We start from the raw sequence: 24,268 nt of genomic DNA, 5'->3' as shown, positions 1-24,268 counted from the left end.
TGAACCAAACTTAAGAGTGGAAAAATGAGAAGATGAGAGAAACCAGAATTGAGAAGTTCATGCAGAGGGGCTCTGGAAAGGGAACATGGATGAAAGAATGAATTCTCCCACAACAAGGCATTGGCCCTGAGCACGCTTGTAGGGGGCTGTACTTTCACGTCGACATGTTCAGAATTGGGCTGCATAAGTCTTGCAGCGAGTGTCTGAAAATGGTCATGCATACAAGGCCCAGGCTGCTTCCCCACTTCCATCTCCCTGTGTGAAGTTGCCGAAATTTACTGCTCTCCCGAGGTTGAAGTATCCCAGGGCTGAAATCCCACCCATCAAGGTGCCTACTCCCTCTACAGTTGCCACCAACAGCCATTCCAGAGGGAGCTGAGAAGGGAGTCAGGGTCATTCCACCAGCCCTGTTGAAAGACCATTTCATTTCCCCCCACTTTCCCTCCCCATCCCTTTTTCCTGGTGTGTCGTATCTTCTTAAATTGTAAACCTTCAAGGCAGAGATGGATGGTAGGTAAGCCACTCTGGGAGCCTTTTTGGCTGAAGAGCGGGATAAAATACTTCAAATAAATAGACCTCGATCAGTGTTCCCTCTGCAAACATGGCAGAGAGTGTGCGCAGTGCTGCACTTGTGTTTTACATTGCATCACATGCACGGCGCTCGTATCTCTTGCACTCGCTCAAACAAAACAGAAAACTTCTCAACAGGATCTTTCCTGCCAGAAGGTAAATATGAGTCCACTGTTGATCGGGGTGGGGGGAGGTGGAGGAAACCGCCTCAACATCACTTCCTCATGTGTGCCACCCACAGCGAATACTGCAGCTTTTCAGCAGGACTCACAAGCATGGGTGCCACTCCAAAGCGTGGCACAGCATGGCAGAGTTTGAATTCACTCGAACCCTTTGCTGCTAACTGGCTTCTCCGTTTTAACTAGCTTCCTTGCATCTCACCACTGTGGACTTGTTTCGGTTCTTTCAAAAATCCAGACACTGGTTTGTGTTGGCTTGTCCCCGTGGCTGGCTGAGCTGCGTTTAAGAAAAATCCCAGAACTGGATCTGGAATATTGTTTCGTGGCATTTGCTTAACACACTAATTTGAAAGAACGTCAAACAAACACCACCACCTCTACAATGCGCAGTCAGGGATGACACCAGGAATAAGCATTTGCTGCAGCTGCCAAGGTCCCAGCGCCCCAGGAGAGCCCACTGCTGACTCTGAACTTGCAGCCCCATAGCTGCTTCCCCCGTCACCTGCCCTGTCTCTCTTCAGGCAGTGAGCATTAGCCCTGCTTGGAGGTTCTGCTCCTCTCCAAGCCTCTCCTCCTTAGGGCCATGGAGAAGTAGAGCGCAGGCGGCTGGGGCTGCCACTGGCCACCACCGATCACTTGCCCACCTCCTCAAGTGGGAAAGGTGATCCTGCTTTGCTTACTGGCTTTCAGGTCCTACTGGAAAGTCATGGATGTCTGTGTGGAGAGAGCATAGAAACACTCCCTCATGTACTGTTGCTTTGCTCCTTTTATATAGAGATGTGTGGCGTTAAGTGCCACGCTACTAGTATCTCTCTCAGGTGCTCATCTGATTTGTATGCATCCTTCGGCCTTGCCAACCAAGATAAATTGGTGACGGCAAAATCCACAACATTATTGGCAGTTGTCATTAAAATGAGGTCTACTGTGGTGCCCTGGGTCCTAACTAAGAGGCTGTGGCTCAGTGGTAGAGCACCTGCTTTGCATGCACAAGGTCTGAGGTTCGATCCCTGGCATCTCCAGGTGGGGCTAGGAAAGAATCCTGCCCATAAGCCTGGAAAGCCGTTGCCACTCAATGTCAACAATACTGGGCTAGATGGACCAATGGTGTGAATATAAGGCAGCTTCCTATGCTCCTAATTTGTATGAACATTAGTTTGGTAATCTTATGTGCTCAGTAGCGTTTTATATTTGATGTATTTCATGAGGGTGCAAACATTTTGATAATTTTAGTTTAATTTTATTTGTTCCCTTGGGTTTTGTGTATGATGTGTGTTGTGTATGAATTGCAATAGCCTGTGGCTGATGGGTGTGTGTGTGTGTGGGGGGGGCTTTCAGTGGAAGCTTTAGCTGCTGCTCCCAGACATCATCATAACTTGGCAGCTTACCTGGGCAGGTGAGATAGAGGTGACAGCGGCTGCAAGCAGCAGCCTCTGCCTACTTTCTGCTTCTGTGCAGCAGAGGAGAAGGAGGAAGGGAAGAGAAGTTATCACTGGTGCTGACATCATCAAAGTGCCTACTGTGACAGTCAACCAGCAAAACCAGCTGCCATTTGCCTCCTCCTCACCCGGAATTGCTTTCATTCAGGCTGCTCATTTTAAGACATGATTCCTTACCATTGGCTGTACTGACTAGGGCTGATGGGAGTGGTAGGCCAAAACATGTGGAGGGTCTTTGTACCTTTTAAGAACTGGTACTTGACTTTATTTTTTCCCCCTTCTTCCTTCTCCATCTTGTCTTTGGTCTTGTCTTTCAGATTGTAAGGCTGTGGGCAAGGGCTGTCTTGTTTACTATTGATCTTATGTAAACCTCTCTGGGAGCTTTTTCAAGCTAAAGAGTGGGGTAAAAAATAAATGCTGGCTCAAGGAAATGAGGAGGGGGTCTTAGCAAATTTATTTATTTATTTATTACATTTCTAATCCGCCCAATAACTAATGTTCTCTGGGCAGATTACAAACAGGAAAAAACTAAAATCCCATAGAACAGTTAAAAATATAAAATACAATACAGATATTTAAAAGAATTTAATACAGTATGATGCAAAACAATAAACAGCCCAGGTTTCGATAAGACAGCCATAATAACCTAGAACTAGGTCTCTAAAATGTCTGGGAGAAAAGAAAGGTCTTTGCCTTGCACTGAAAAAATAACAGTGTAGGTGGCAGGCAAATCTCTTTAGGGAATTTATTTCATAAGTGGGGTGCCACCACTGAGAAGGCCCTCTCTCTTGAAGCCACTCGCCTAGCTTCCTTTGGCAGAGGAGGCCCGCTAAAGATGACCTAAGGGTCTGAGCAGGTACACATGGGAAGAGACGTGCAAGATGCCGCCCAGCAGCTCCCACATCTAGAGGGCCACTGGTTTCCTGTGCTAAGTGATGAAAACAGTCAACTTTAAAACAAAAACACAGGGATTAAAGTATTGAGAAGCCCTTCCCAGCTTGATTTACTCAGTGGCTCGGTTCAGACGTCACAGCAACCCAGGGTTTTTTAAAAACCTGAGTTGTGAACGAAGTGGGAGTGAGTGAACATACTGGCTCCCATCACCAAAACACGCCAGCTGGGGCAAACAACCCAGGATGCTCCATTCTTGGGTTGTTCAGCATGACGTCTGAACTGGGAATTGTAAGCTGCTAGGGGAAAGATAACCCAGAGTTGGACCCCATAACCATGGGTTCCAGTTCTAGTTGACTCTCCCACAAGACGTCACACTAAACAACCCATGGATAGCACATCCCTGGATTATTTAGCTCCTTCCACTTGCAGTGGAAGTGATCACCCACTCCCGCTTCATTCACAACAAACCAGGCCTTAAAGAACAAGCAAACCTTGGTTGTTGTGATGTCCAAACTGGGCCAGCGAAGGAAAGTCTGTCCATGCTCCAAGGCCTCTTTATTCTTAGTTTGCATGTTTCAGGACTGAGGCCTGGCGCTAAGTATATGTCCTGGGGCTCAGCGCATGGGAGCCAGGGGTCAGATTGAACTTCAGCGAGTTCATAGTTCTCTCAGCCGCTTGAGCATAAAGCATGACCTCCTTAATGAGCGGGAAATAACTTGTCTCTGTTGCACCATTGAAGGGAGAAACTATGAAACTATGAAATGCTCTGCATAAAGAGAATGAAGGAGTTGCAGCTGGCATGTTTAGGCATGCAGAGGCTTCATGGGTGTATTAAGGGGTGCCTCTCAGTTCCCTTCCAGGAAATATGGATTAATCTTCCTGTGTTCAATAGAGGCATAATTCCATCCTGTCCTCGTAAATTGCATCTGTGAAAGTCCTTAAGTTTCTCTCACTGAAGAGGAGCTGTGGCTGTTCACTATGCTTATTCCAGGTGCAGCGTCATTTAGGGTGAGTTTGGACCATCATAGTTTGGCTTAACAACCTGAGAAAGGAATGAACTTTTTGGCCCCTTGGCGCAAGCAAACCAACCAACCAAGAAGCATTCTATTCTGGAACGATAGTTTCCTGTTTCATTTGAATTGAGAAACTGGTTCATATCTTCGGAACAAGCCAGGATACTGACTTCATGCTATGGCTTAATATCCTGGCTTGTTCTGAAGCTGTTACCCAGAACTTCCTAACTGAGATGAAATGGGAAACTATACTTAGTGAAAGATTTCCTGGTTTGTTTGCTCGCTTGTACGAAGGGGCTGTTTGTGCACCTAAAGGGCTTGTTTATATCTCAGTTTTAATAAGCCTAGATATGTTAATCCAAACTTGGTCTTATTCTAAAGCAGGCATGGGGAACCTCCAGTCTATGGGGATTCCCTATCCAGCCCGCCAGCTTTTTTCCCCAGGATCTGCCCCTCTCCCTGTCCCTGCCCCCTCTCCATGGTTAAGGTCTTATCCCCGATCAGAAGCAGATCAGAGATAAAACTTTCTCCCTGCTCAGCACAGAGAAAGGGAGCCTATCCCAGTGTTGGGCAGGGAAAATGCCCCCTTCAACTGATCTGCATGGATCAGCTTAGGCAGGCATAGGTAACATAATGCCTATGGGCACTAATATGCCCTGAACACCTTTCTTGGTGCCCACCAAAGTGCTCTACTCCTCCCACTTTTAAAAAAACAAGTTACACCCTGACTGAGTTTGGATGCCATGCCACGGATCGTTGTAGGTTATTTAACCCATGAGGAGCTGCACAACCATGGGTACCATGTTGCATATCCAACCTCTGCACAGGGATTGTTGTATTATACAAACCTGGTGGGCATGGGTTATGCGAGGATTAAACAGCCCTCCCATAATCCTAAAAACAACCATGGGCTATGTGAGGTTTGTTTAATACTCATATAACCCACGCTCACTGGGTTTGCATGTTACGACAACCCACAAATGGGTGTATATTCAAAATGGAGGCCGCACATGCCCTGCACACATTGCAGCCTCACCACAGGTTAAATAACGCATGGTGGGCTGTTGTGTTGTGCGAACAAGCCTATTTTCTTACTGGCAGCTGGAATTGCTTTGAAATAGGTTTCTGTTGGGGCTCAGACCCCACTTTTGCGTTGTACTCTATCTTTGAGCAGGTTACTTATCCTTTGCTATACCTCCCATGGCAGCCATTTTGTGGTGGTGCCCAGGACAGTTTCTCACATTGTCAAATGCTCCCGCAGCCCGAAAAGATTGCCTACCCCTGAACTAAGAAAGTGGGGCTTGCAAGTGTATGTATGTGTGTATACGTGCATGCATGTGTGTGAATTGTGTGTACATGTGTATGAATGGGATGGATATATTTGTGCATAAATGTCTGTGTGGGGGTGCACCCCAGCCATGGCCCTGCCCATGTGGAGGAAGAACTCCATAAGATGACTTCTTGGGGGACTGGTAAACTGGTAGAGTTGGGAAAGGTGCCGGAAAAGGCAACCAAAATGATCAAAGGATTGGGTTACCTTCTCTACAAGGAAAAGCTAAAGCGTTGGGGGATTTTTTAGTTTAGACCAATAGTCCCCAACCTTGGGGCCCCTATCATCCCCAGCCAGCATGGTTTAATGGTCAGTTATGATGGGAGTTTTATGTATTAGTGAGAAATATACCGATTTGTAATTGTTATTAATTATTAATAAGAACATAAGAGCCATGCTGGATCAGACCAAGGGTCCATTTATTCCAGCATTCTGTTCACACAGTGGCCAACCAGCTGTCGACCACGAACCCACACGCAGGGCATGAGCGCAACAGCACCCTCCCACCCATGTTCCCCAGCAACTGGTGTACATAGGCTCACTGCCTCTGGTACTGGAGGTAGCACATAGCCATCAAGACTAGTAGTCATTGATAACCTTCTCCACCATGAATTTGTCCAACCCCCTTTTAAAGCCATCCAATTTGGTGGCCATCACTACTTCCTATGGTAGCAAATTCCATAGTTTAACTATGCGCTGTGTGAAGAAGTACTTCCTTTTATCTGTCCTGACTCTCCCACCAATCAGCTTCATAGGATGACCCCTTTGGGTGCTAGTATTTTGAGAGAGTGAGAAAAATGTCTCCCTATCCACATTCTCCACACCATGCATAATTTTGTACCCCTCTACCATTTCTCCCCTTACCCTCCTTTTTCCAAGCTGAACAATCCCAGCTGTTGTAGCCTTCTGTCATAGGGGAGGTGCTTCAACCCCTTGATCATTTTACTTTCCCTTTTCTGTACCTTTTCCAGCTCTACAATATCTTTTTTTTAGGGGTGATGACCAATAATAATAATTATTATTAATTATTATTAATTATTAATTATTTGTAATTATTACCAATTTGTAATAATGTATATTAATGGATTAGTTTTCTTAAAATAATTAATTTTTACTTTGATTCAAGCCACTGAGGAAGACCATACAGGCTGAAATGCGTTTGGCTTCATTTTGAGATTGAGTATTTTTTCCTGCTTACTAATTCCATGAGCATCCAGCAAGAAGTGATTTGAACCACCATTCCATCATTCTCAGCTTATGAACTATGTATTGATTAAATATTGACCTTTTTCATTCCTACATATCCTGTGCTGGGCTCTATGAGAATTTGTCATATATTACATTGTATTGTACAGATTTAGATTTTTATTAGGTTCTTTGTTGTTTTTTAATAATTGGGGATTATACCCACAGTTTAAATAAATTTTGTGCTCAATATTTATAGTTTATTGTATTAGGGCACAATCCTATGGCCTCTAGTCAGTGGCTAGATGGCAATAGGATAGGTTGGTTCCCGGAAACCGACCTCGGAGCCCATGATCTGAGGTTGGTTCCTGGAGAACCCACCCCCTCCCGTGCCGCCTCATAGGTAGCGTGGATCAGCCCCACACTCCGTACTCCTAAGAGCAGCACGGAGCGGCAAAAACAGGGCGTTCCCAGGGCCAGGCCGGGGAAGTTGGAAATCCAATACGACATATCCTATGTGTCGTCCGGCCGCCGCTTCCCACTCTCCGAGGTCCTGTGGCTAGACAGCTGAAATCGGCTGTCTCACCGTGAAAGCAGGGCTGGGGGAGCAAGGAGGAGATCCGCTCCTCACCACTCCTCCCGCCCTGCACTGGATAGGCGGTCACCCCTGGGGTCAGAGGTGACCGTCAATCTTGATAGGATTTCTCTCTTAGTGACTTTGAAGTTGTGGTAATACTGGCATACCTTTGACTTTTGGGGTTGTTGTACATTGTGTGTCAAGTTATACATACATTTCCTTTTCTTGGGAGTTGTAGTCCAAGAGAATCTTGGGATCAAAAGTTGAGAACTTTAGAAAAACAACGACTTGACGGGCATGATCAAGGTTAAATAATCATTTATGGTGTGAAGAAGTGGAGACAGACATTTTTTTTTCCTCCCTGTCCTCCAATAGTAGAAAATGGGCTAGAGAGGGACCAGTTCTCTGACTTGGTATAAAGCAGCTTGTTATGTTCATGTAGGCCCTTGACATAATCCAGATTCCTTGTCCTCCTACTCTCATCCCACTCTGGGATGAGTAATGTCAAAAAAGAAAAGTAGATGGCTTGTCCAGGTGGCCAACCTAGTTCCAGGGAACACAGCTCAGGCTGTGACATATGCCTTGTCCACTCAACTGTGGTTGGCAGACTTGGCATCAATAAAGGTTGCCTCTGACGGGACCGAAAGCATTTTTATCCTCATCACTGACCCATGCTGTGGTAGGGATTGCACATTTGCATGCCTGTGGCTTCAGGGGTACACTCTTAATATTGGCAGGGGACACATATTCCAAGCCTTGGATATGCACAGTTTCCTTGAAACCCTCCAGAATTCTCGTTCTTACCGCAACCTTTCTTTTGGCAGATGGAGATGTACGTTCTACTTACTGATTCTTATTGTTGTTACCAGGGCTGTTGCCTGTTCCTCTCCCAGCAGTTTATTTTGCAACTCAAACAGAGTTGTTGAGTGCCCATTTGTATTAGGGGGTGGGAGATTCAGGACTCAGCATAAAGGGAAATGAGGCTATGCTTTGTTCATCCACATAGAAATTGTCTAGAACATGCTATTTTGAACTGATGTATGTTACATAGCTGTTCCTCCACCTGCTTTTCCTCCCACTGAATTTCCCCTCTTCTCTGCCTCTTCCTATCTATGGATAATGTAAAGCTCTGTTTGACTCACAGAGGTGGTTGCAACCAACAGGAGGTAGATGTCTGCAGAGGCTGCATTCAGACGTCACAGTAAACTATGGTTTATCATTACAGGAACAAGGCTAGCCTCTACTCACGCTTGCATATTCCCCTTCCCCTCTCTTTCTTCATGAGGAGGAGATGAAAAGCATTTCCAAATTTTTTGACCACAGTTTAGTGTATCATCCAAATCCTAAACTGCGGTTAATTTTAACTGTGGTTTGTTTGTAACCAGCCAGCTTCATAAGCCAAGGTTGGAAGTTGGCTTGTTTTAAACAAACAATACGTGAGATTAACCACAATTTTGAGGGGTTCTAGCAATACAACTAGCTGCAATTAATCTAAAATGGCAGGAATAGCGTCTGAACGTCTCCTTGAAACCGTGCTAAAGGAGGAGGGGGAGTGTGCAAGTCCCGGGAGGAGACTAGGCTTGTTTTAAGTCACAGGAAACTGTGGTTTATCATGAAATCTGGATGTAGCCAGTATGTTCCTAGACCCTTAAGGCAGAGTAGAGAGTGGCCGCATTAGCACACCATGGTAACTAATCCAGCCCATTTGCTCCCACTTGGAGCAGTGAAACTAACAAAAATAAATAAATAAAAGCTTACAGTGACATCCAGACCTAGGATCCTTGTTTGTTGCTCCCAAACAAGCCAAGATTAGTAAACCAAGAACAAACCCTAGTTTAGAATCCTGGCTTCCTAAGGGCACAACAAACCAGGATCCCAGGTTCAGACATCACAGTAAGCATTCAAGTTGTGGATAGTTTAGCTGCTCGCACCCAGCACAAGGAGCCAAGTGGAGTCAATGGGCTCCATTAACCAGCATGCATCTCATTCATGGTAAGCCAGGCTTCTCCAGAATCCTGGCTTGTTACTGTCCTTTTTTTAAAATGGGTTTTTAATGGATGGGTTTTAACTGATTTCTTTCTATGACATTTTATTTTGAAATAAAGTTAAAAAATAAAAGAACATACCTAATAATATAACAAGGTCACTAAAGGAGCAATCCCTTGGCCCCTAGACGTCGTCTGAGAGGCCATAGGATAGTGGGGGTTCCTTCCTCCGAGGTCAGAGACAGTGCTCTGACCTCGGAAAGGGGAGTCCGAGATCCAGCTCCCCGCCCACTTGCAGACAGCGTGGAATGAATTGCACCGGCTGGCCTCTGAGGTCAGAAAGTTGACCTCGGAGAGCGGGGCAATGGAGCGTTCCAGTGGGTGGGAGGGGAGGAGACCAGAGAGGCCAGGATGCAAGTTATCCTGAGCCTCTTCCAGCCTCCTTCCCTCCCCTTCTGAAGTCCACCTAGTGAAAAATGTAACGACTGAAGAACTAGGGTGTGAAGTCCTCCTCTCCTCCCACCCTGCCAGCTTGAACCCAGCAGGGCACTGATTACATGGAAGCCTCCGAGTTCCGAGACTCCCATCTCATGAGGGCGCAACCCATAGGATTGCACCCTAAAGAAACCATGAACCTCACTCATTATAATTCTTACTCTATCAGCAATATGCTTGTGGAACACCCACAGTAAAATAGCCTGAGTCAATAGCTCAATATCTAATGAAAGAATGACAGTGCAAGATATACAGCATATAAAAGGGCCGTGTGCAAGTGCGCAATGTTTTTTCTGACTGATTGATTTCTTTTATGTTTTAATTGTGATGTTATATGCTATCTGAACTTTGTTATTATTAGCCACCATAAGCGCTGTTTTTAGTGGAAAGGTGTGTTATATATTTAATGCATAGATGCATAAAATACCATTCTGTGTGAACAAAGCCCATATGGGGCTAGATGGACAAATAGACTGGCCTATTATAAGGCAGTTTCTTACATCGCTAGCACTGCAAGGCTGAGCCCAGAACATGAGCATTTTATAGCTATATAGCGGTAAAAGGGAAAACCCTTTTCCCTTTCCCTCCTCCTAAAAATGTCCCAGAATTGTGCTGGGAGAGGAGGCACACGTCCTCCCTCCAGCCTAGATACTTACTCTAAGCCCTTAGGGCTTGAGCAAGCCAATTCTGTCCTCTCCCACCCAAGCCCTCTAGTTTCTGGGTCCCCCACACCCCCCATGTTCAATTGGTGCTCCTGGAAGCTCACAGATCCTTGTCAAGCCATTTCTTAAAAAGACTTTGAATTTACAAACATATGCTTCTCCCTGTCGAGGGAATCCCCCAACAAACCATTCTTGGTTATTTTTAGGTGGCCCTGTTTCGCTTTCAAACTGATGGGCACTCGGCCACCTGGGTTTTGCCATTAGGGGAAATTATTTGCTCATTGCATAATTTTTATTCTCCTTTTATTACTTGTTGCCTGATTTATATTGGGTGACTGAGTCAGGGCCTCCCACAAGCCTCCCTGCTGTGGCCAGAAGCTTCCATATGTTCTCTGCCCTTGTCTTGGTTCCTGCCTTAGCAGAGCAGTTCCAATGGATCCAGCAGCCGTGCTAAATTGCCACTGCTAGGAAGAAAGTCCGTCTCCTGTATTTATTTATTCTTATCCTGCTTCTCAGCTAAAAAGCCTCCTAATTTGGCTTGCATGCAGTCAGTACAAACAAGACCGTTCCTGCTTGCTGTCTATAAAGAGATGACACACAAGGAAAAAAAGGATGAGAATGGAAGAGGAAAAGCAAAGCAATTGTCCTTACAGCAGGCCTGCTGGAATGGCCATGCTTCCCATCTCATCTCCCTCCTGTAAGATCCTCCTTGTTCCTGGAACATAACTCCCTCTCCATTTAAGTGTCTCTCCCCTGCCCCAGTAGGGATACACCCCACAGTTTGAGGATGGCTGATGCACCCAGAAAAATGCAGTTTCTGAAGAGATGAAGTGGCAGAAGCTACAACTATGGCAGTAAACACACTTCCAGGGGTAGGCAGCCTGGTGCCCTCCATATGTCTCTGACTATAACTTCCATCATCCCTGATCATTTGTCCATTCTGGCTGGGTCTGATGGGAGTTGTAGTCCAAAACATCTGAAAGACACCAGGTTGCCTTCCCCTGCACTACATGATGAAGTCAGCCAAGCAGCAGCAGACCCATTGGGAGGTCTCCCTGAAAATTGGGTCTCACCCCAAAATGTATTTTGAACTTGAATGCTTCTTTTTCAGCACCATCAACTGAAAATATGTGTAAATTAGCAGCTGATGATGCTGGGGGAACGGGTGGGAAGCTGCTGCTGCTGTTGTTGTTTTTAAAGAGAGAAGATTTTCACTGTTTTTCTGAATATTTTGGTTATTAACTGAATTATATTTTGCCTCGCTTCTGCCTGCTCAAATAAAAACCAACCGAAATCGGATGCATTCCTTATCTTCCATGACTTCAGAGCTTGTTTCCTGCATTGTCAGATCAACATCACCGTTAGTTCATCCAGATAAGGTTATGGGTGTCAGTGGCTTTGTGTTTCTCATTCTTTGGGACTAATAGTAGTTACCAAGCTGCACATTTAGAAATATTACGTGGTACAGTAAATCAAGACCATACTGTTTCTGAAAGCAAGGGATCACTTGTCTGAATGCCTTCCCCTCGCCCCATGTTGTAAAGTCCATATGTCTTCAAGCTGCAACATCAGGGTGAAAGTGAGGGTATCCTTTTCCTTGACATGCTTGCTTTCTGTGAGCAGGAAGTATTTGATGTGTGAGAGAATTCAGCCATGCATTCTGAAGTACTACAGTGCCTGAGATGCTGTACCTTTTGCAGAACATTTCTTCCACATTTTTTTTTAGACCATTCTAATTCAGTTTGATAGAAAATAAATTGCTTTTAAAAAAATGCTCAAAAGAAGAAAACTTCAGAGAAATTCTCATGGGTGGAATTTGGGGGTTCTTTTGCTTATCTTGCTTATGAGGTGGCCAAGGAGTGTGAGTATGTGTTTGTCTGTCCTGTCTTCCATTGTACAGTCATCTCTCTGGTAGCCTGCAGCCTCCCCGGCTTTCCACACTTCAAATAACATCCAGGGGAAGATACCATAAAGTATATGAAACTCATCCCCTTAGAGCTTTTTCAGATCAGGAAGTGTGGGCAGCCAGGGAGGCTATAGAGCAGCCTTCTGCAATCTGATGCCTTCCAGATACTTTGGGCTACAATTTCCAGCACTCTTGAGCATTGGCTGCACTGGCTGGGGCTAATGGTGTAGAGAGCCAGTGTGGTGTAGTGACTAAAGTGCTGGACTGGGAGCTGGGAGATCCGGGTTCTAGTCCCCACTCAGCCAGGGAAGCTCACTGGGTGACTTTGGGCCGGTCACAGACTCTCAGCCCAACCCACCTCACAGGGTTGTTGTTGTGAGGACAAAATGGAGCGGAGGAGGATTATGGACACCTTGGGCTCCTTAAAGAGGAAAAAAGGCAGGATATAAATGTAATAAATAAATAAATGTAATAAATGAAATGAATGAATGAATGAATGGATGGATGGATGGATGGAGTTGAGCTCAAAAGCATCAGGAGCACACCAGGTTGGAGAAGCCTGATTTAGAGTGATGGAGAGGTGTTTAACCACATGCAGCCCCCTCAGCCTGTCCCAGTGATAAGGTAAGCTCAAAAATGCCACTAAAGGAAAGAGAATGCTTTCTAAAGCAGAGAATGAGAATGAGGCAGAAAAAGGGAAGCCTCTTTCATGGGGCAGTAAAATGTTTGGGAAATTGGAGGACAGATTTTGCCATAGCATGAGTTGATGTATTTCAGAGGATCACTGAGCTGGAAAGGACCTTGGAAGTAATCTAGTCCAGCTACCTGCTCAGTGCTGGAATTTTGCAGCCCCTGGCAGGTGGCTGCCCAGCCACTGCTTAAATACCTACAGCAAAGGAGATCCCACTGCAGTCTGTTATAGCTTGTACTATTAGGTTGTTTCTCCTAATGTTTAGCCAAAATCTACTTCCCTGTAATTTCCACCCATTTGGTATTAATCCAGCCACCTGGAGCAATAGAAAACAAGTCTGCTCCATCTTCTATAGGATGGCCCTTCAGATATTTGTAGACACATCTAATGGTTCCCCCCCCCCACACACACACACACTTCTCTTCTCCGGGTTAAACATAGCCAACACTTTCACATGTTCCTCATCAGTTTCCAGACCCCTCACCATCCTGATCGCCCTCCTTTAGATGCACTTTAGCTTTTCTCTGCAATTCAAATGCTGGTTTTTAGTGTATTCAAACATTTGGTGTTGAAAGTATTGAGCAGGGATTCCCAAAGTGGCATCCATAGGGCTCTCCATGAAGCTCTCCATTCCCTGCCCCCATCAAAAATGTATTTTTAATTTTAAAAACTTGAAAAATGTTACAGTGCCATGTTCTTCTTCCTGAACCTGCCACTGATCAGCTGTTCAGCGAGCAGGAAGAGAAGGAAAGAGTTGCTTCCTAGCCCACCCAATCTTCTTCCATCCACACAGACCTTTCCCCTTTGCTCTTTCTCTCTCGTTCCCTCCCCACTCCCAGCTGCTAGCCTTGCTATTTCTCTCTGCTCAACCCCTTCCCTCACTATTTCTCTCCTTTCCCCTTACCTAGCTTCCTTCTTTCTCTCCTTTCCTAGTCCCTGGCCTTGCTCTTTCTCTCACCCCTTTATCTTGCTGTTTCTCTCCACTCCCAGCTTCTAGCCTCACTATTTCCCCCGGCACACACCTCTTTACTATGCTGTTTCTCCCTTTCCAAGCCTCTAGCCTTGCTCATTCTCTCCCCTCTATCTCTTTGCTATTTCACCCTCCCTCCCAACCCCTAGCCTTGCCATTTCTCCCACACACGCATCACTTTTCACTAGCCAGGCCCCTATGGCAGCCATTGTGTGAGTAGCCACATCTTCTCTGGGAGCCATTTTGTAGTGGCACCCACAGAAGTTTCTCAAATTCCTAAATGTGCCCATGTGTCCAAAAAGGTTGGGGATCCCTGGTACAGAGGATTCCCAGTGGCCCAAGGGAGAGGAACATTGCAAGATTTATTTCATGGCGTGTGAATAAAGCCACTAATGGCAAGGAATAAATGCAACCAGTGATCAGGAACTGAAATTCTTGGTTTGTTTCTGATTTCCTTTGTGGATTAGGAAAAGCAGGGCTGAATAATGAAAATACTGAAATCCACAAGCCACACCTGCTGACCCCCTCCAATTTTAGCCAATCCTTTTCTCCATAGCCTTTAATAACAGTAGCTAAGAAGGTCCCGTCTGCTCCTTGTTTTTCAAGCACTGATCAAATCTAAAACTATCACACCAGAAGCAAAGCAAAGCACAATCCAGGAAAATTTAAATGAGAAGTCTCACTGAGAAATCAATATCATGAAAGTGCTTACCTGAACATTTAAGGCAGGGATGAGGAACCTGAGGCTCTCTCTAGATGTTTTTGAACTCCCATCATCCCCTGCCAGCATAGCCAGTGGTCAGGGATGATGGGGGCTGTAATCCAAGAGGCATCTGAAGGGCCACAGGTTCCCTGTGCCTGGTTTAATGGCTTGGTCACACATGTGTGCTTAGTACTCATTGCGTGCCAAATTAAGCGGTGATGACTTCTTCTTGTGATTCAGCTGTCAGGGTAATCAACATAGATTTCCAGAGCAATCCAGAATTGCCGAAGTCAATTGAAACAGTTCGCACATTTGACTGTCATCGAGTGATGACCATTAATGTGTGAATTAGTTCTCTAAGAGCCACTTCCAATGTTTATGTGCATGTTCCGACATGGAGATTATTTTCGTACAGGAGGAAATGTATATTGATATTATCTATCCATATCTACCTATATTAGCTGTTCTTTCTGCCCAAAGGCACTCAAGGTAGCTTAAAACAAATCAATTTGTAAGGATTTAATTGAAGTCAGTTCCCATTTTATGTAGACGATTAGGCCTAAGAGGACAAACAGATAAACAAGGAAGCAATATGTGGTTGTTTCAGTTACATGTGCTTAGCCTTAGTTGTAGGCTCGGTTACCGTTGGGTGTAGGAAAATATAGATATATAATTAGTGCAATCATGCAAATTCAACATTTACTGAATATAAAAATCCATGAACTTGCAGTTTACTGAGATGGGATCCTCCTATGTCTGTATAGGAAACATGTAAAGATCAATACCCAGAAGCAAAGAACAAAAGTAGAATGACATGACGCAGCAAATGCTTCTCTAGATGTACCCTGCTGACGGTTGTTGCCATACAGAAACTCAATATCTGGGCTTTTTGCTTGTGAGCATGGCCTCTCCGGCACTAGAAAATGACGGGGGCAGCATTCTTAAGAGCAGGGAAACAATCATGTGGGCTGGCGAGACATCACTGCAGAGATGAGATATGTACAAAACACAAATACTCAAGTGTCTTTCCTTCCTTGCAGTGGTTTATGAGCTGTGTGTCTGTTCTCCTTTATATAGTCTAATTAATGCTGGCTAATGTGTCATCATTTTAGCCTTGACACATGTGTTTCTGTGCTATGCTAATGATGACATTTTGCTCTTTACAGAGCAGGGATATGGAACCTCTTTCAGCCCGAGGGCCGAATTTTCATTTTGGGGCCACATTCCGGTGATGGGTGGAGCCGAACGCAAAAGGGGTGGGCTCAGAAATAAAACATACCAAAAATGCCAGCCTATTTTAGCTTAAAGCTCCTATTGCAAGTAACTAAGCCTTCGGAAAGGCATCTCAGGCGTTTAGAACAGGAGAGAAATGCACAAAAGGTAGGAAACCACCAAACAATCCATGGTTGGGGGAAAGGGGAGGGGCCAGGGGAAGGGGTGTGGCATCCTGGGGAAACCCAGAGGGCTAGATTTGGGGGCTTCCGCAGACCTGGATTTGGAGGCCTCTGCAGGCCTGGATTTGGGGGCCTCCACAGGCCTGGATTTGGCCCCCAAACTTGAGGTTCTGCACCCCTGTTTTAGATGGTGTGTCTGTCTTCCTGTCTCCCTCTGTGTATGTGGGCGACTATGCCATGTTTGAAAGCTAAAATGAAGGCTCTAGCCGGGTTTGACATCGTGGCTTCTCCCCCTGGCTGTGCGTGTGCTGCGTGCATGCTGGTTGTTTACCTAATTTCCCGCACTGCGGCACAGGTTGGCACATCGTCTGAACTATGGGAGTGAGCAGTGAGGTGAGCAAGGCAAAGGAACAGGACCTCTGCCTGCCTTTCCCCACTGCTCTCTCTCAGAGGTGGTGCCGATTTGGTCCAGAGGGAGAGGGAAGCAAATGGGCAGCTGGAAAAGTGGTGAGGAAGAGGAGGAGGAGGAGGCACTTGGAGAGGAGGCCTACTGGGAGCATCTTGCCCAAGGCCTGGTATATCTGATAAGCTTACAGATGGATGCTATGCCCTACCAAATTGGTATTCTCACTTCTCTCCTCCCTCCCTCCAATACATGGTTTATATATAAGCTGGGTAGCTGAAGTGTTCTTTTTGTTGATTTTAATGCAGTCTGTGAACCATTTTTTATGCACAAAATCAGGTGTTTTTCCTACTCCTTCTCCTCATGTTCGCAGAATCTAACTTTTGTAGCTTTGTTTAGTCACTAAAATGTAATAAGAACACAAGAAGAGCCATGTTGGATCAGACCAAAGGCCTGTGTAATCCAGCATCTTTTCCACCCAGTGGCCAACCAGATTTTATGTATTTTTATTTTATTTGTTTCATTTCTATACCGTCCAATAGCCGAAGCTCTCTAGGCGTTTCACAAAAATTAAAACCACAGAGTGCAGCATAAAACAATATAAAATATGAAAGCTTAAAACCACAATATAACAGCACAACCAGAATAAAACCTAGCAGCAATGCAGAGATTTAAAATACGGATTTAAAACACCAGAGCTAAAAGATCAGGAAGCTAAAATGCTAAAATACTGGGGGAATAAAAAGGCCTTCACCTGGAGCCTGAAGGAGTACAGCATTAGGCACCAGGCGAACCTCTCTAGGGAGGTTGTCCAGGGGAAGCCCACAAGTAGGACAAGAGCACAGGAGCGCCCCCCCGCCCCCCGCTCATATTTCCCAGCAACTGGTAAACAGAGGCACACTGCCTCGGATGAAGGAGTAATATATAGCCATCATGACTAGTAGCCATTGATAGCCTTATTCTCCATGACTTTGGATTCATTCGAACCTTCATTCACATTGCAAGTACATCTGTTCTCAGTGTGAAAGTATTGTAGGTGAAGTGTGTGTTGGTTCATCACACGGAGCTTTTATCCTGCTATTGAGATGGCTTCCTCTCGGAAGTTTGCGGGCTCTTTACATGACGCTGTTAACATCCAAGGCGCTTCCCGCCATTTCCCCCAGCCAATCACATGTTTTCCCCAAATGCAAAAAAATGTGGTATTTTACCCAGACCATGGAACAGGAGCGCCAGAACCTCCCCGTGAAATTCTCCAATAGCGGAAGAAACCACCATGTCTGCCTGCTGTGGGCGTTTGTTTTCAGTTGTTCGGGGTGCAGCCAGGATGGTGAAGGCACTGAGGATGGGAGTGAGGTTGCATGGAAGGAGACCCGAGCAGATTTGATAGGTGCAAGGGCAAGGATCACCTGCTGATTGCGACTCCTGCCTCCACGTTTCTCAGTTGGAGGGAGAAGAGGGTAAAATGCCTCCCTGCAACAAAGGGAGACACATCCAATCCCCTACCAGCTCAGAAGTAATGTCCTCTGTTGTTTCAGAGCATCCTATTAAGTTCAGTGGGGCTTACTCCCAAGTAAGTGTGCCAAGGGTTGCAGACTTACAGGGTGATCTTATGTCTACTCAGAAGTAAGTCAGAGGTTTCCTGGGGGCTGCGAGAAAACAGTACAGAAGAAGTTAAGCTTCGAAAACAAGACCTCCCCCTCATCCTTTGCACACATGCCAGGGAGGGAGGAAAGCACTCCCTCAGTTCAAACCACGTGGCTGCCGCATAAAGAAGCCCTTCCTAATCCCGCAAAGAAACCGAAGGCAGGAAGCTCTGGAAAGCATGTGGTTTTTTGCTGGGGGTTTGCTTAATGTAGAGACACCCTAAGGGCTTCATCACACAGAGCTTTTATCCTGCGATTAAGATTGCTCCTTCGCGAAAGTTTGATGCCATGAGCCTGCCGTGACCCTCCTGCACTAAATGCCCTTTGTTCCATTTTTAAATAGATTGCAGATAATTGAGCTATCAAATTACCCGGTTGTGTTCCGCGTCCGTTTCCTCCGTGAAAAGAGTTAAAGCGGCAAGAAGAGGAGCGAGATCCATGAGAGATAATGGAAGGCTCAGATACGGGGAGAAGGGGGTGGGGAAGGAAGTGCATGTAAAGGGAGTCAGTGGTGATCCTGCATTTAAAACAGAAGCTGGAAGCCCTGTTTTAAATGCAGGATTTTACGCTGGTGTAGAAATGTCCTGAGTCCAGCCTGGAGAGGTCAGATGTGCAATACAGATGCTTCAAGTGCAGCAGATGTCCTAGATTGCATAGGACCTATTCTCCTACCTTATGGATGGAGAAGGTAGCCCTGCACTCCAATTGAGAAGGGACTTGTGAGGATGCAGTCATAACGGTGCTGTGTTACCATGATATAGAGAGCTTCGACTATTGGGCCGTATAGAAATCAATCAAATAAATAAATAAATACAGAGGACTGGGTAATAAGGTGCTGCAAGAGAACACATTAGCCCTTGCCGCGTGTAGTTCCCCCCCCACACAACATCTGTTCTAATAGTGGCCTTCACTAATGCTGTGATGATTGGCCTATGTCTAAAATATTTATTAGCTTTTTATCCAAGGAAGTCAGGAGGAGGATGCACATGGCCTCGTCCGTTTTATTCTCATAACAACAACCCTGTGAGCTTGTTTAGGCTGCGAGGGAGCCACTGCCCCATGGTCACTGCATGAGCTCCAGAGTTGAGTAGCGGATTTGAACCTGGGTCTCCCCATTCCTAGTCCGACACTGAAATCACCACACCACACTAGCTCTCTACAAGTGCGTCACCCTAAATCAGCCAGCTGGGCCAGACGGGTGCATCACCATTTAAAGTGTGCTTAACTCCCTCCTCCTATTCCCTCCTCCAGATGCCCAAATCTGTCATGCCATGTGTAATGGACATGTGTAACGGACATGTGAAATCCCCCAAAGCTGAATTCTTTTGCCCGGCAGTAAGCAAATGAGACTAGCTAAGTTAGGCCATTCTGGAAAAGGACAACCAAAATGATCAAGAGGTTGAGATATCTTATCTACAAGGAAAGATGAATGATAATGCTGCTTGTGCTGCTGCTGTTTCTTTTAGGGGAAAGTTGACTAAGGCTACAATGCTGTGCACATTTACCTGGGAGTAAGCCTTACCAAATACAGTGGAACTTACTTCTAAGTAAACATGCATAGGATTGGACTGCAACATTTTTTCAAGAGTCTGATAAGAGTTTATAAAATGCTATGAAAGGCTCCAGAAAGGGCTGTAGCTCAATGGTAGAGCATCTGCTCTGTATGCAGAAGGTCCCAGGTTCAATTCCTGGCATCTCCACTTCAAGGATGTGGCAGCAGGCAATAGAGAAGATTCTCTTCCTGAGACCTAGATGTGCTGCAACCCATCAGAGTTTACAGTACTGGTCTAGACAGAATGGGCCAATTCAGTGTCTAAGGCAGCTTCATATGAATACAGGGACTTTTTGTCTCTCATGATATAGGAACTTTGGGCCACACATTGCAACAGATTGGCGGTCAGGTTGAGATAGACAGCAGGAGATAGGTGTTCACCGAATGCAGAATCAATGCATAAGGCTCCAGATCCTAAGAATTCCTTTGGACACATGCAGGAGCTCATACTTCCAAACCTGGCCCAAGAAATACAAACGGCAGCAGGATTGAAATGAGATTTCTGTGCAGATTTTTAAAAAATGAAATGTGCTTTTACAGTTGTGTTTGTTGCATGAATTCCCATCACCGCGCTGCATTTTCCCAGTTTGCCTCTTGCGTGCATGCAAGCCCTGGCTTTGAATCTAAGCAGAAGTCAGGTTTAGAAATCCCCTCCGCAATTGCACTGCCAGGACAGGTGATACCCATATCCTCTCCAGCCCAAAGCTCCTTCCAAATGCTGAGATCTATGCCTTATTTTGAGGGATTTGCAACTGGTTTTTCTTCTGAACGGGAGAGAAAAATCCCAGCCTAAGCCTGATGTTTTGGGAATGCGCTCAGAAACTGCCAGGGTGTTTTTCCTTCCTCCTCCTTACGTGGAGCTACAAATGGGTTACACGCTTGGTCGGTCAGAGGGCTGACTCACCAAAGGAGCTTGTCAGAACAGCTCAGATCCCTGAGCTCTGCAAGTGCAGACCTGGTTCTTTTGCTGCCGTAGCCTTGGGTCCCCCCATGCAATGCAGGCAGGCCTTCTAAGGGAAATCTTGGTTTCCCAGCGATGGAGATTAGCGACTGGGGGATCTGAGTGGGTGTGGATGAGTAATGTGGCTTTTGTGGTCTGCTCTCTCTGTACTTTGGCTCCAAGCTCCCCGCATGTAGGAGGAATCGTCAGCGCTTAGAGCCAAGTAGGCACAGCGCTAGGCCTTCCCAGCATAAAAAGGGCCCGCGTTTACAAGTGAGTGATTCTGCCTCCCATGGGAGGAGGATGCAAAGCAATAGCAGATGTGGAATGCATGCGAGGTGGGGAGACAGACATTGGAGGCGAGGGAGGCATGTGATCATGGCCTGGCTGACCCTGAACCCCAACTTTTGCATAGTCAACTCTTCTTGCTGTTCCATTTCTCTCTCCTACTCCATGGATATTTTTCTTGTACCATTGGGATGTGACGAGCAATGATCTGTGGAACTGGGTTGTAAATGTTCACCTTTGCTTTAAAAAATCAATTTTCCATCCTTTTTCAAGGCCACAAGAGTCGGTTGAAATGGATATTTATCCTCATCTTTGCCCAACTTGACTTACGACTCAATGCTCAAGTGTCATGCAGAAATGCTTCCCCCATCCCATGTGGGTTGTCTTGCCTCTCTAGTGTGGTGCAAATTGTAGCTGTGTTTTCTCTCTTTCTCTGGTTATTTTGACGTTTTGTATTTTGATTTCTTTTTATGTCTATACTTTTGTATAAAAGATTTATTTCTTTATTTGTGTACTTCCTTTGCATCTTTGTATACTTTGTATATTTAAAAAAGAAATAAAAACATTTCTTTTAAAAATACATATTTCTCCAGACCGTTTCCAAATGACAGGTGCTGGAGACACAGGCCATGGCTGGGTTCGGACGATAATGGGAGAAAAGAAGCCACTGTAGGTTCCTTTCCCCACCCCGCATGTGCCAGTTGCACGACTGCGATTTCCCTAATTACCCGCGCTGTGGTGTGGGTTAGCATGTCGTCCGAACCCAGCAAGGTTCGGGCTTCTAAACCACCCCACAACCCATAGCTTGTTGTAGGGGTTGTGGGGTGGTTTGGAAGCCACCCCCGCCGCCCACCTTGCCAGTTTGGGATGACATGCTAACCCATGCCACGGTGTGGGTAATTAGGGAAATCGCGGTCGCATGACTGGCATGCGCAGGGTGGGGATAAGAACCCACGGTGGCTTCTTTTCCCCCTATGATCATCTGAATGTGGTCAGGCAGATGTGCCCCAGTTTCTGTGGAAGTGCTCTGGAACAACCCTTTTTTGGAAGGAGGCCAAGAGAGCATCCTGTGGCTCCCAAACTGCATCTGGGAGGCCATGGGATATGGCAGATTCCACCCTCAGTCCCCCGAGGCTGTAGATACATCCCCGCTTAGGTTTCCCTCCATATCCATGCCTCCCAGCAGCTGTGAAAAGCTCCATGGTGGCTCCTCTTCTGAGGTCACTGTTGCAACTAGGGATATACGAAAGTGACTTACCTTTTCACGGATTCTGTTCATGGGGGGGGGAGGCGTTCCGTCCCTCCCCCCGGAATCCTCGACAGGGAGGGAGGCGATCCGGTCCTCCCCCCCGGAATCCTTGACGGCCAACTGTGCTCCGCGGCGGCTCCGCGGAGCAGCTGGCCAGGCCCAGGCCAGGGCCTTCCACAGCTGGATTTCCGGCCGCGGAGGGCTCTGGGTAACAAACAAAAACGCGTACGCAAATGGCGGCGGCTATGGCCGCCACCATTTGCGTTCCTTATTTTTCGCCATCTTAGTCTACGTCAATATTTATGTAGACTAAGTCCCTTTTTGATTCCCTGTTTTAGCCTACGTAAATATTGACGTAGACTAAGATGGCGAAAAATAAGGAACGCAAATGGCGGCGGCCATAGCCGCCACCATTTGCGTACGCTTTTTTTTTTTTTTTTAACCCAGACGTGATAGGCTACGTAAGTCTTTACGTAGCCTATCACGTCTATGGGGGGGAGACACAGACTGCAAATGGTGGCGGCGGCAGCCATTCGGAAGACCAGCTGCCGCCGCCGCTGGAGCCGCTGCCGCCCGGAACATCCGCCCCAGGTAAGTCTCGTTCCAGGGGGGATCCGCGGGGGGCGGGGGGGGAGGCCGTTCCGTGATGGATTTCGGGGGGCCGAATGCACTGGCACTCGGCCTCACCGAGATCCATCGCGGAATTCTCTGACATCCCTAGTTGCAACTTCAGAAGCGGATGGGGGAAAGGGGGGCCATGTTGGTAGGGAGGGGAGAGGAGAAGACATGGGTTCATCACATCCACAATACTCTTCATTCTCTTCCTTAGCCCCCGGGAAGTTGGGTGAGCTAGACAAGCCTTTGAGCCCATTTAACTGATTGTATTTAAGGAGGAATGGGAGGCTAAAAAGCTTCAGTTGTTCCTCCCACCCTGCCAGGCAAGGCTTAGAATAGACTGAGGGTTCTGAGATCAGAGCTTCCATCTAGCAAGCATCAATCCTGTTGCATTGCTCTCTAAGGTACAAATTAACAGGATGCTGGATAAGTCACTGGAAATGGAGGACACAACTGCTGTGTTCAGATGTATACAGTACGTCCCATATTAACCTGCCCGTGCATTTAGAGTTCCAGAAGAGGCCCTTCTCCGTGTTCCATCTATAGGACATACATTCCACACTGCCTGCTCTATAGCATTAAACTGTTATCAATAAAAGTCAGAACCAGTGACGTGAGGTCCCGAGGTATTTAGACATGACTTGGATGAAATTTGCTGCCCTTAAATTGCATCCCAAATTCACCTCCTAAAGCAAGGCCTTTGCTGCATCTCATGACTGGGCTGGCTTAGTAGTAACTAAAAGGAGCCTTTTAGCTCCTGCCAGTAACAGTTGGTTTCAGGAGAGAGAGGAGAATCTGCTAGAAAAACACAGACTGACCCACTAGCACATGGTCTGACGTTTTCCTTCCCCTTCCAGGGAAGACACCCTACTACATTGTCTGGCGACCGCGTGCCCTCCACATGCTTTGGACTACAACTTCCATAATTCCAGACCATTGACCATACTTAATGGGGCTGATGGGAATTGTAGTCCCAGTTCCCATGGGAGAGCACCCAGATGCCTGCTCTTGCCCTACTAGAAATAATGCTGATTGTGGCAATGGAGCAAGTGGAAGGAAGTTAAGGATATTGTAGAGCTGGAAAAGGCACAAAAAAAGGCTACCAAAAGGATCAAGGGGCTGGAACAACTCCCTTATGAGGAATGTTTGGAGCTCTGTCGTTTAGAAACTAAGTGAGTAAAGGGGGGCATTTATTTAATTTATTTAATTTATTACATTTCTATATCACCCATTAGCCGAAGCTTTCTGGGCAGTTTACAAGACAAAGCTTAAAACCATAAAATACAATAACATTGTATTTGTCCTCCAATATTTCAGATTCATTCTGTTCTTATCGTTTTATATGTTATAGAATCATAGAACCATAGAATAGTAGTGTTGGAAGGGGCCTACAAGGCCATCGAGTCCAACCCCCTGCTCAATGCAGGAATCCAAGTCAGAGCATCCCTGACAGATGGCTGTCCAGCCTCGTCTTGAACGCCTCCAGTGTGGGACAGCCCACCACCTCCCTAGGTAAATGGAACCAATTACCTAGGGAGGTGGTAGGCTCTCCCACACTGGAGGCGTTCAAGATGAGGCTGGACAGCCA

The 24,268-nt window shown here is 46.2% G+C and overlaps 1 protein-coding gene and 1 non-coding gene across 2 annotated transcripts in view; both read left to right on the top strand.

Annotated features, from left to right (window-relative positions):
* LOC146340620 (G protein-coupled receptor kinase 5-like) overlaps nt 1–24,268 on the top strand; it is a 129,940-nt gene that overhangs the window by 35,450 nt on the left and 70,222 nt on the right. The gene's annotated exons all lie outside the window — the stretch shown is intronic.
* TRNAT-UGU (transfer RNA threonine (anticodon UGU)) lies at nt 19,668–19,736 on the top strand. Its single transcript has one exon. It is a non-coding gene; the product is annotated as a tRNA-Thr (tRNA).

The sequence above is a fragment of the Heloderma suspectum genome, chromosome 6 (genome assembly GCF_057233095.1).
Source record: "Heloderma suspectum isolate Gila_16-S chromosome 6, 16-S_ref, whole genome shotgun sequence".
Taxonomy (NCBI): Eukaryota; Metazoa; Chordata; class Lepidosauria; order Squamata; family Helodermatidae; genus Heloderma; species Heloderma suspectum.
The sequence above is the reverse complement of the archived record's forward strand: the minus strand, read 5'-3'. Positions and strand labels throughout refer to the sequence as shown.